At 44.7% G+C, this 13,334-nt stretch overlaps 1 long non-coding RNA gene across 1 annotated transcript; it reads left to right on the top strand.

Moving 5' to 3' along the window:
- The first annotated feature begins 1,864 nt into the window (after positions 1 to 1,864).
- On the top strand, positions 1,865 to 11,527 carry LOC146055186 (uncharacterized). The gene is made up of 3 exons (XR_014468514.1): positions 1,865 to 1,956; positions 3,587 to 5,213; positions 11,332 to 11,527. It is a non-coding gene; the product is annotated as an uncharacterized LOC146055186 (long non-coding RNA).
- Positions 11,528 to 13,334: the final 1,807 nt, after the last annotated feature.

Consider the following 13,334-nt stretch of genomic DNA (forward strand, 5'->3'; position numbering starts at 1 on the left):
GAGAGGGTGAGGCAGAGACGCTGAGGGGGGAGTTAGAGAGAGAGGGTGAGGGCAGAGACGCTGAGGGGGGAGTTAGAGAGAGGGTGGGGGCAGAGACGCTGAGGGGGGAGTTAGAGAGTGGGCGAGGGCAGAGAGGGTGAGGACAGAGAAGCTGAGGGGGGAGTTAGAGAGAGCAGCAGTGTGGCATGGATGATGGGGGTGGTGCGAGCGATGGTAAGGCAGTAGAGAGTAGGGGTGCGCTGTTAGGCTATTGGCCCTGGGGTGGTATGTGTATAATGCTTAATCCTCAATCCTTAAGCAGTGCAAACGCAGGAGGAGGTGCATTCCACCCCCGGCCTCCATTTGTGATCATAACAAACTGCGATTGCAGTTTAGAAAAACATCAGGACCATCGGTGGCTGTGACGCTGCGACTGCAGCCTGAGTAAGTCTCATCTCTCTCAGGCTTGCAGTTGTAGGTCGGCTTGCAAGACAAAGGAAACTTTGCGTTGCAGCTTAAATGTATATAAGATATAACATCAGTTCTGGCCTCCGTCCTCCCTAAATAATCTAGCCAAACCCTCGCCATTGATGTTATATTTTATATACATTTTTAGAAGATGCCTGATTCAGTTTGGATTGCACATGATAAGCTGCTCACAGCAGCTTATCATGTGGGATCCTCAAGCAATGCAAATGCAGGAGGAGGTGCATTCCACCCCCTGCCTCCATTGTGATCGCTGGCTGCTCTACACCGCAAGCACCTCTGCAATCAGCAGAAGTGTTTGTTGTTCTGCGATGTGATCACATGTGCAGAAACCAAACATTGCGCATAATATGGGTTGGATCGTACTTACCCAATCAGTAAGAGATTTGATGTTCCGGTCTCTCGGTCTCCAGTACTTGATGGGCGTTGGAGAACATACCGTAGTTGTTAGTTGAGGGGCGATGTTCTGCCACCTTGTGTATTTCGGGCTGACGGAGAAGCCAGGTGTTCTTCTGGAAGCTGGAAGTTGTTCTGTGGCTACTGATGGAGGTATCGGCTGCTCCTGTGTGAGATGATGTTATACCTCCTGCACCTGGGGAAGTGATGTTACCTTCACTGTGGTGGCTGCAGGAAGAAAGTTGGGAGTGAATGGGTCCTGCAGATGTTCTAACTTCTCCCAATCGATTCCCGTGAAGAATGGATGTTCTCTGATGTTGCCGTTCTCACCCAGACGCATCTCAGGGTCACCACACAGGAGCTGGAAAGAGGAACGTGAGGGCAACTAAGTTTCTGTTCAGCTGCAGTCTGATTCCTTACAGCACATATTTGGGAGACATATTTCTCAAATGATTTTTAGCCTCAAAAGAAAATAATCATTATTTTCCCCTAATCAGAGGATGTGTGTCTATGTAGTTTAGTATTCTTTCCCCCAACCTCTAGCAGGTTACTGCTTATCATGGTACCATTGGGGGTCATTCACTGGACTTGATTTGCTTACATTTGAATAGAAACAGGAAAATGCCGGTGCTGTATAACGTGACCAGTAGTGTATGTCAGTGGTACAGTGACTCCTGCAGCAGGCATTGCTCTGGCTTGGAGTTTCCTTCACTTATTTGTGTGTGTCAGGGAGGTGGAGCCAGTAATGTAATCTGACTTATGTAACTACGTATAGCTTCCCCATGTACAGCTACATGACCGCTCGTAGAACAACTACATGGCTGATACTAGAGAATGGGGGTTCTGTATAAATAACAGACGCTGACACATTGTTCATGGCCTCTTTGTTACCTAGTGCTGAATGCTAAGGTGGGTCTGACACTCACCTCTTCAATGATGTTTCTTGTATTCGGGCACAGATGACAGCCCGCCAAAGCCGAGATGTGGCACTCCTCGGGGGATTTTCCTGTTGTCATCTGGAATAGCACCACACCGAAGGAGTACCAATCCACTCCCGCATCATACGGCTCTCGCTTGATGATCTGTCAATAAAAGGTAAGAAGTTCACTCAATAACACTTTATAAACAGGAGAGCAGATCTGGGCACAATACGCCTGCCATCAGATGTTACACTGACAAAGACACATCTGGCACCCTGGTTGGGACACATGATATATTTCATACATACAGGCAGAGGCAATGATTTATATTTTTCTTTTATGCAGTGTGTTCCATTAGCCTTACTTACATCACAAGATAATTGGTTTATTACAATAATACTATGAGACCCAGTTATTATTTACTCAATACAAAATATTCCACTTTTATTCATCGTAGTGTAAGTTAACCCCTTCAGTAGTAGTTTTTTTGGGGAGCGCTTCCCAACACCCCCCCCCCCCCCACTGCATTACCCAAAGCCGAGCAGTGCCGCTGGGCATTCCATCAGCCGCTGCCCGGCCCTGAACCTGGCTATGTGTGAGATGACATTACAAGGTCACACCGCACACAGCCGGGGGAAGGAGGCAAGGTTGGGCAGCTGCTGAAGCCGAGCGCAGCACTGATCTCAGCGTGAACTGGAGCATAACCCGTAAAATTCTCGGGAGTGCCAATAAAGGAGTCAAAGGTATAAACCAAACCTGGAAAATCCCCATAGATACAAAAGTTCACTATGAACAACCTCTGCAAAATGATAAAAGGGATTTCCCTGGCTCTGCATTACCCAGCCAGCCACTCCTAAACCACCAGTGTAGGAAAACACCTGTGATTGGCTGTCAGTGAAGGCAGATCATGATTAGATGCCATTTAGAACATAAAGCCGCTACTGTTTGTAGCATGCACCTTTATACTGTACAGCCGACCTCTAATTTATTATAGCCTCACCTCTGGGGCAATGTAGCCACGTGTTCCAGCGTAGCCAGAGGTTTTGGGTGTGTTCTCCAACGCCAGCCCGAAGTCGGCGATTTTAATATGGCCGTCATGAAGCAGGATGTTCTCTGGTTTGATGTCTCTGTAATAGGAACAATTTCTTCATTAAGTACTTGTTTGCATGGACAGTATATGAAATACATAATACAGTAAGTGACTAAGGCTGCAGATATGTCCTCAGACACATATTAGGGCAAAGTCTCCTGGCGCATCTTAGTTGTGTTATGTTGTGACTAAGAGGCATTTGCTGGCAGATGCTGGATGCTGGCAGAGTTGCACGGGACCTGGGGTCTCACTGGCACTTACTCAGCATGGCGGATTGAGGCTGGCTATATGAGGATACATCTGGAAATGTAGAAAAGTGCATCTCCTAATTGATAAATGCCTGTTCCACATGGCCAGACCAGGGTGCAGTGTGTGCTATGAACACGGTCCTAAAGCTGAGGAGGCACCAGGCTGCCCCTTATGCTCACCGAGCATGGGTGACTGGAACGCCATATGTCTTCCCCAGAAATATGGAGTTTGTGTCTGTGCAGAATATAGCAAATATTATGGCATCAGTGCCAGTTCTTCTGCACATGGGTCTTCTGTGCAGGCAGTAAAATATCTTAACATACCTCTTATTTCTCAGTACACATATTAGCACTGAATGCATCGCAGAGTAATGTTATGTTTATAAGGGTGTAACTACTATGATTTATTTCCCACAATAAGAACAAGTACTAATGCAGCCCTTTTATTTTATGTTTATTTAAACAAGGAAAGAAAGTTAGTTACCGATGGATGAAGCCCATCCTGTGGAAGTGCTGGAGACCGGACACGATCTCGGCAGCGAAGACTCTGTTAAAGAAGAAATGTATCAATATTGTAACATCCCAAATCAGCCGTAGTGTATGGGCAGGATAGAGAGATACAGTGTAGGATGGGGAATAGTGTAAAGGTGCCCATACACTAGTCCGAATTTGGCTACTTTTCACCTGATTCTGACGGATCGGGCTGAGAAATTGTGTAAAAGTGGCCAAATCGGGTGTGTTTGACATCTGATCCGATACGCGGTCCACTGTGCATCAGATCAAAGGTCGTACCTGCTGCATGTCCGACCTCCAACTCGGACCCACTGCGGGGAGCGGGGTCGCATGTGATACATCACATGGCAAAGGATCGTATGCGATACATCACATGCGATCCTACCCCCTGGGAAGGTTCCGGCCGAAGGGACTGGATGGCCATACTCTGCTGCAAGAAGAAGCGCATGGCCACCTTAAGAGCTATAGAAACGGCAAAAGAAAATACAGGTAGGATAAAGTCATAGTAGGAAAAGGCAAAGGGGTAGTTGTATGAGCAGTGATAAGGGAGGAGCAATGAGCCAGAGGAAAATTGGTCTATGGCAACCAATCAGCTACTCTGTATAATTTCATACTATGCAAATTACAGGCGTTAAGGTGCGTACACACGGTACGATTTATGTTCCGTATGATGTTGTATACTATTTCCCAGGAAAGTCCCAGTGGTCAGAAGCATAAGATTTGTGCTTATAATAACGTACAGTGTGCATAAGATATCACATACGATATGACGTCCCAGCTATACTACACTATACATCTTATGCTTTCTAGCCAGAATTGAGTTGCATGTTCACCCGAGCAGCTCCCTGCCAGACGACCGGTGGGAGCGTGCATCGTACGTCAGATAGGGCGTACACACGGGAAGATATAGTGTACTATCTAGCATGCTATTCACAACTAGCTAGCTAGATTGTGCACTATATCTTACCGTGTGTACGCACCTTTACTTCAGTGCTGATTGGTTGCCATGGGCCACTTCTCTTCTGGCTCACTTCCTTATCACTGCTTCATACCTATACCCCAAAGTGATAGGAGTCCAACAAGGAATAACATATATTGTACAGTGAATGTAAGTATGTGTGTTTGCTCATTTCCTAGACTGTAAGCTCCTATAGGATTTTGTCTTGCACACAATCACACAGTTATACACCAGATTATGCATAGATCTTACGTTGCAGCTGTAGACTCAAGACGCCCTCTTGATTGCAGCAGGTCGAATAAGTCTCCTCCGTTGGCGTAGTCCATGACGAATGCCAAGATGTTCTCGGTCTGGAAGGTCAGGAGGCCATGTACTAAGAAGGGGCTCCCAGATGTTGATTGTAGGGCCCTGGTCTCAATCCTTGTCTTCTCTTTTTCTCTCTCTGACAGTCCCTCGTTGTTCACGACCTTTATGGCGACATCCGTCTTGGTGGAGATCTCACGCGCCAGCAGGACCACTCCATAGCCGCCCTCTCCTAACTCACGGCTGATCTTGTACCTGTCCATGAAGAGAGGTTCCTCCTTGTCTGGTGGTGAGACGCTGCTTGGTCCTTGTGGAGTAAAGTAAGAGACATTATGAAATTATTGTTTAACAGCTAAAGACACAGTAATATGATGATAACTGAAGTGGGAATACTGGGACCACAACATAAAACACACTGTAGGGTTTTACAAAGCTGAATATACTTATAGCTAATCGGAAATGCCAGACATCATTGTACAGTGACCTCAAGCTCCTAACTACACTTTTAATGTACACAGTGGGGCAGATGTATGATGGAGGCCATAACATTTTTTAAATAATGGGTCTCGCTTCTTCTGCATAGCGTGGAGAAGCGGGCACCATTATGGGCAAATGTATTAATCCCCCCCCAGCCGATAAGGAGAGCTGTTGTGCCCAGCTCCCCAGGCAGACCTGCACATGCGTATGTCTGGTCCGGCCTCTCTACCCTTCCCCTGTCTGGTCTGGCCTCTCTGCCCTTCCCGTCTGGTCCGGCCTCTCTGCCCTTCCCCTGTCTGGTCCGGCCTCTCTGCCCTTCCCCTGTCTGGTTCAGTCTCTCTGCTCTATCCCTGTGTGGTTTGGACTCTCGGGCTCTGTCTGATCCAGGCTCTCTGCCCTTCCCTTGTTAACAGCAGTGCCTTAGCCCTTCCCTCTGCTTGTGTAGGCTTTCTGTCCTTCTACACCTACCACCAATGTTTTCTATGTGCCCTCAGACTTCAGACACAGTATTGCCCTGCACCTTGATCACTTTTGAGTTTAATAATTTAGTTGCGTAACTGAATAGTGCCTATTTGATATTGTAGGAATGGAGCATGTTCATTTATGTGTTTTGAGGAACTGGTAGTGATGCATTCTCATGCAAATTTAAGCCGGTAAATTATTGCTAGTGATCAAAAGGATTGCCTGGGGTTCTAGTGACCAAGCCAATTCCTCTGAGCTAATCCTGTAGTTACTGGCCATACCGTTCTGGCACTAATCACATCGCCTGTAGTACATTTGTAATGGCATTAAGCTACAATAGATGCCAACCATTACATTCGCCTGTGGGGGGGGGTTTCACCTTACCGTGTACACTGCGCTAAGGGTATACCTTTTGGAAATGTTTGTCGAGGTTATATATCTCCTATATTGATACAATCACCACTATTAGTTTCTCTTTGAAAGAATAATAATTTTTATTTAAATGTACATGCGTATTTTAATTAAAACACAAAACACGGAATATAATAGGTAGTTTTAAAAGGCATTAATTGCCTAAATAAAATAATATAAAAAAAATTTATGTAAAAAACATGCACATGTAGATTATCTATGCATACGTGGGCTCTAGTACCGGTATACACATACAGAGGGGTATACAAACAGGGAGACACACTGGGGGTAATTGTCCTCAGCAATTGGTCCAATTCATATATGGGCAATAATATGATAAAACAAGTCTCCGTTTAGAGTGGATTATCCACTATAGCTTGATACCTGATTCTCCGATGGGGTAAAGGTAACTTGGAAGTGTATGCCGGCAGACTCCTGTTAGTATCCTCTTGACCAGAGGAATACTCAGCAGGTCCAGGTGCAGCGATGTGTCAACTAGTTTCACCAGGTAACTGGCTTCTTCAGGACGATCATCCTGAAGAAGCCAGTTACCTGGTGAAACTAGTTGACACATCGCTGCACCTGGACCTGCTGAGTATTCCTCTGGTCAAGAGGATACTAACAGGAGTCTGCCGGCAGACACTTCCAAGTTACCTTTACCCCATCGGAGAATCAGGTATCAAGCTATAGTGGATAATCCACTCTAAACGGAGACTTGTTTTATCATATTATTGCCCATATATGAATTGGACCAATTGCTGAGGACAATTACCCCCAGTGTGTCTCCCTGTTTGTATACCCCTCTGTATGTGTATACCGGTACTAGAGCCCACGTATGCATAGATAATCTACATGTGCATGTTTTTTACATAAATTTTTTTATATTATTTTATTTAGGCAATTAATGCCTTTTAAAACTACCTATTATATTCCGTGTTTTGTGTTTTAATTAAAATACGCATGTACATTTAAATAAAAATTATTATTCTTTCAAAGAGAAACTAATAGTGGTGATTGTATCAATATAGGAGATATATAACCTCGACAAACATTTCCAAAAGGTATACCCTTAGCGCAGAGTGTACACCGTAAGGTGAAACCCCCCCCCCACAGATTAACAAAAGGTACTGGTAGTATACCTCCACACTCATTGCAGCAGGGTTACCATATATAGTCCACGGCGCAACTCCTCCCGAAAAACCCACCCTTATATATGTCATTACATTTGCCTGATGGGCCCTTCATGTCCAAGTTTGACACGGGATATTATGCGTTTTGTTGTCCTATAAACAGCCTGAAAGGGTTTGCATCTGTATTCCTATATGTGAAATTCATGTTAACATACATTACTTTAGATTAAATATCTAATATTGTACCAAGTCCATAATTAAATGGAGGGAAAAAACCGCCATGACACCATGGGGGGAGGGGGGGGGTTTACTAAGATGTGTATTCTACTTCACATGTGATGTGCAACCAATCAGATCATGTCTTTTAGAGGATGCTAAATAAAGAAGAAGTAGATTCTGATTGGTTGCCTATAGCAACATCACATGTGAAGTAGCATACACATCTTAGTAAATTTCCCCCCATGAGTCATTACACCGGGTGACACCAGCCCTACATTCTCCAGTTATCACCATGGCTGTCTTCCCCAGGGGGGTTGGGCTGTCACGTATAAATGCAGGCACCGCCATCCTGGGTATTACCACCTTTAGTGCCAGTAAACCTAGAGCTATTCTGTAAACCCCCTGATATTTGGGTGTGGGGTTAATAAAGTAATAATAATAGTAATGTTAGGATTAGGCTAGGTAAAGGTAGAAGAACATTCATACTGTGTTTTCATTGTGTAAATGACACTGCGAATGCCGGCATATGCCTGTCACCAAACTGAGCTATACTGTAGGTTACAGCACCTTTGTAGTTGTGCACCTTTCTCCATAAATATTACAGTAGTTTTACTAATCCATTTTTTTTAGACTGTCTTTATCTGAATAACTGTAGTAACCAATGAAGTGAATATAAATTACATATAAAACATTATTTATATTTTTTTTTATATAAACAATATTCAACTTTGCCAATATGAAAATGAACTACAGTGCAAGGACATCCAACTACATTTCCGCTTACCTGGTCTTGGCTGATCTTCATCCGGGTCTTTAGCCTCGCTTGCCGCTCTCTTTCTTTCTTCCAGCGATTCCTCCTCTCTGGATTTTCTTGATGAAGTGTTGTTCACTGTCTTCTGGTCTTTTTCCTGCATCTTGCTGCTGGACTCCTCAGGTGCTTCCTTTTCAGGCTTTCTTGATGTCTCCTTCCTGCACTTCTTCTTTCCGGCCATCTCCTCTGTGTTCTGGTCTGTCTTCTGTATCTTGCCGCTGGGTTCCTCCTCAGGTGCTTCCTTTTCAGGCCTTCTTGAGGTCTCCTTCCTTCTCCTCTTCTTCCCGACCATCTCCTCCATCTTCTGATCCGGCTCCTGCATCTTCCGACGGGTACACCTGATCCAATATGTCAACTTACCTCTGCTGATCCGGCTCCTGCGTCTTCCGACGGGAACACCTGATCCAATGAGTTGACTTACCTCTCCAGATCTGGCTCCTGCGTCTTCTGACGGGTACACCTGATCCAATAAGTCGATTTACCTCTCCTGATCTGGCTCCTGCGTCTTCCGACGGGTACACCTGATCCAATAAGTTTACTTACCTCTCCTGATTCGGCTTCTGCGTCTTACGACGGGTTCACCTGATCCAGTAATTGGCTTTCTGTCTCCTGAAATCGCTTTTTCTCCCCTTCTCAATCCTCTGCTTGCGCTGCTGCTTCCTCCTCTGATGCTGTCTGCTGCAGAGATGCCAGTTGGAAAATAACTGCCACTCTCAGCTATGAAAGTGTATAGCTTGGGTCATGTGACCAGCTTGCTGCTCTCCCATATACACTCTATAGTATCCATGCTAATGGGCCTAATTTTATTTTTAGGATTTCTAAGTTGCTATAACTTACCCTGATAATGTTATTTGTGCCTAATTTCAGTGAGATCCTATGTACATGTTCCTAATTTATAATCTAACTGCAGGAAAGGAACATTAAATGTACATAAATGTATGGCTGTAACTATTTCACCAACATAATACAATAGAATACAGCCCTCCGGGGTAGTGATAATCAGGTGCCTATGTTTTTTCACTTTTAAATACATCTACTAAAATATCTGTTTTATAGGGATGGCCGTTGTTGCCATTGCCATCGATAGTGCTAAACTATGCAATGATGACCATCAATATTTTCACATATCGATGGTCATCCATTGTGTTTGATTGATTGGCCTGTGGGCCAATCAAAACACGGGGGACATGGCTTCGCTGGTGTCAGGGGGCAGAGCTATGCTCTGTGTCCCGGGGCTTTGAAAAAATAAAGCAAACATCGTTTTACTGTTCCATCGATGGAGGGAAAGCATCTGGTTCTCCCCCATCGATGGCTAAAGTATTCGACATTGGCCATGAACCATCGATGATTTCGAATCATCGATCGTGAATGGCCATCCCTACTGTTTTACTTTTGTCTGTATTGACATGTGAGAGTAGAGTTAGGGATGGGAGTGGGGGAATAACAGATCCCCCAGCACGACCCCTTCCATCAGGTACAAGAGGATCTGCTCTTGGGCTTCCCCCTGTTTATGATTGTAGTCACCTGTGTTGAACTAGATAATTGATGAGAAAGCTGTTTCACTGCAGGTAACTGCACCTGGGAAGTCCGGGAGCAGAGCTTTCTGTACCTGATGGAAGGGTCCTATTGGACGGTCTGGATACACGTGTATAGTGTTCTTCCTGTAACTGGGAAAGTGCTGCGTAAGCGGATAGCCTTTGGTGACCAGTGAGCCAGTCAGAGGGCTTTGTGTCTGACTGAAGTGATTTGGCATAGATGGATTATTGAGAGATATTTTATATAACACATATAACACATCACCATCTCTACACTTAGGCCCTGATTCTGGTTGACTCGGTAAGCTGTGAAACTCGCAGCGTACCGAGTCCCAGAGGGCCTGCCCCTGCCGAATCGCCACCGTATCACCTTGCAACCATGCGAGGGGAAGTGTCACGAATACACATACCCTCTCATGTGCCCGCAGCAGGAGAAATCATTTGATGATCACCGACCATCGATTGACTGATCCAGGCCACGCAAATATAAGTCAGTGGCCGGCCGAAACCAGGACGGACGGCTGACGTCATCTGCCTGCCCGACGTCATGTGACGTCAGCCGTCCAACCCTGGCACACCACCTGCTGCACGCAATCCCATAGGGACGGCCATGAAATGCTGAGCATTCCCATGGTGGACACCCTACTCTGCTGCCCCACTCCCCTGGCCCACATTGGTCAGTGTGAACTGATCAGTCGCTGAGTTCAGTCGCCCAGGGACCCTGCACATGCGCATAATTCATTATGCGCATGCACGGAAAAAAACCATCGCTGGACCACGTGGGGGTGCAAATGAACAATATGACCCCCTTACTGTAACATTCATTTCTTATAGAGGAGCATTGCTTCCCATTTCCAGTTCTTGGGACAAGCTAACGTCGCACAATTTACAGGTCTCCTCACAGAAACACAAGTGAAATCCTAAGAATCATCTGTAGATATTTTATAATGTGTCAGTGAGTAATGAATATGCCTGTGCTCCAGCAAGGACATATGGAAAACATGCACTGCCAGTGTATGCAGAGGACTAGATCTGAGAACACTATAGTACAGTGATTGTGCGCCCCTCTGTCCCTGTTTCCCATTTCCACATATAAAATGCTGAAAGGGTGTTTCTTACAAAAATCCATGAAAAAAAGATGATAAATTGGTTAAAAATGTATTTTATTATTACATTTAAAGCAGTTGGGAAGAGTGAGGTAGAAAGTATTTTTAAGTCCCAGATCTTAGTCACCTTTCTCTGATGGTGGCAATAAGTGAGTTTCTGTTGCCCCAATAATAGGTAATAGACAATCCACCTTATTGCTGCATGTTAGTAACTAGACCCCTAGGTTGTGCACTATAGTCAGTATTGTGTGAATAGTGCAGTAATAACCTTTATCTATGTTACCCAGGTCTACACGAGTACAACGGGTGAGCAGCCGGCCACCTATGTGTACACCGAATATGTGCTGCACCTGGACCTGTTCTAGCATTATATCAGAGGTGAGTTACATAGTTACATAGTAGGTAAGGTTGAAAAAAGACCTGCGTCCATCTAGTTCAACCTGGTATAGATATCCATTGCTGATTTGGTAGGTTCTGGTATTTTACAGACAAATTATATTTCTTATTTGTACCCATGGATGTTTTTCTCCAGTAAATGTTTTTCCAACTTTGCCTTGAACGCATTTAATGAGCCAGCCGTTACCACCTCTCTGGGAAGAGAGTTCCAGAGTTTGACTGTTCTGACCGTAAAGAAATTCTTTCTACTAGCTGAATTAAATCTTTTTTTTTCTAATCTATACTCATGCCCTCGCGTCCTAGATTCCTTTCTAGTAGAAAATAGGGTGTGTGACAGTTCCTTATATTGGCCCTTGATATACTTGTACATGTTGAGCATGTCCCCCCTTAAACGTCTCTTTTCTAATGTAAATAGTCCCAAATTGCTTAATCTCTCCCCGTAGCTTAAATTCTCCATTCCCCTAATAAGCTTTGTTGCTCGCCTTTGGACTTTTTCTAATTCTATGATGTCCTTTTTATAGTGTGGGGCCCAGAACTGTATTCCGTACTCTAGGTGAGGTCTCACCAATGCTTTATATAGTGGCATAATTACCCTTGAGTTCCTAGTTTCCATTCCCCTCTTAATACATGCCAGAATTTTGTTGGCCTTTTTTGTAGCAACATTACAATGGGCACTACATCCTAGATTGCTGTCTATTTGGACTCCTAGATCCTTTTCAAGTATGGAATTACCCAGTTCCTCTCCGCTAAGGTTGTAACTTGCACACTGGTTGTGTCTCCCAAGGTGCATAACCTTACATTTATCTACATTGAACCTCATCTTCCATTTTTTTGCCCACTCATCTAGAATTGCAAGATCATTTTGAAGCATGGTGACATCTTCTGGTGATTTGATGACTTTGCTAAGTTTTGTATCGTCCGCAAAGATGGATACATTGCTGAGTAACCCTATCCCAATATCGTTAATAAAAATGTTAAACAAAATGGGCCCCAAAACCGAACCCTGGGGCACTCCGCTTAGTACCGGTATCATATCTGATATGGCACCATTCACAACCACTCTTTGTTCTCTATTACATAGCCAATTCCCTACCCATCTGCAGATATTTTCACCCAATCCTAGGTTCTCCATTTTATTAATCAATCTCTTGTGTGGGACAGTATCAAATGCTTTAGCGAAATCTAGGAAAATCACATCTACAGCATTTCCATTATCGAGGTTTTTTTATCGAGTTGTTAGGTAACATATAGGTTTTCTGTGTCCTTCTTCCCTCCTGTCTCCTTACCCCTCACAGCCATTAACCTGGGGCAGAGGGAGAGTGTGTGAGATCTGTAGAGAGAGATGGCGACCATGAGCACAGACAGATAAAGAGGCCTGATTCAGTCCTGTTCGCTAAGCTGCATATACTTCCAGCCTAGCGAACAGGTAAGCGCCGGCTGTCGGACAGATCAAAAATAACTAGGAGCCGTCTGTGGCGGATATGATACTGAGACCTGCCAATGCAATGGGTAAGGAAGATCAGTCAAAGACAAAATGAAAATCAGTGACAACAATTGTTTCCCCCACAAACAATACATTTTTATTTCGTTGATTTTCTTCTGCAAAAGTGTGTACCAGCCAGGATTATTGAGCCAGCAATTGGGGTGTTGCAGAGTCAGGGGGGGAATTCATGTGTTCCGTCTGCTGCCTGCTTATGCCGACAAGTGTGTCCAGTCTCTCTCTCTCTGCCCCAACTCTCTCTCTTTCTGGACGGGATGTACAAAGCATTGGCGGTACATCCCACTGACCATCGCATATGTAGATTATGTAGTTTGGAATGTCCATTCGGTTTCTTGCCTGCTCCCCCTAATAGTTCACTTCATCAGAGCATCAAGTGCTGTCACGCACCGGAGG

The sequence above is a fragment of the Crinia signifera genome, unplaced genomic scaffold (assembly GCF_055691185.1).
Source record: "Crinia signifera unplaced genomic scaffold, ASM5569118v1 HAP2_SCAFFOLD_335, whole genome shotgun sequence".
NCBI classification, from domain to species: domain Eukaryota; kingdom Metazoa; phylum Chordata; class Amphibia; order Anura; family Myobatrachidae; genus Crinia; species Crinia signifera.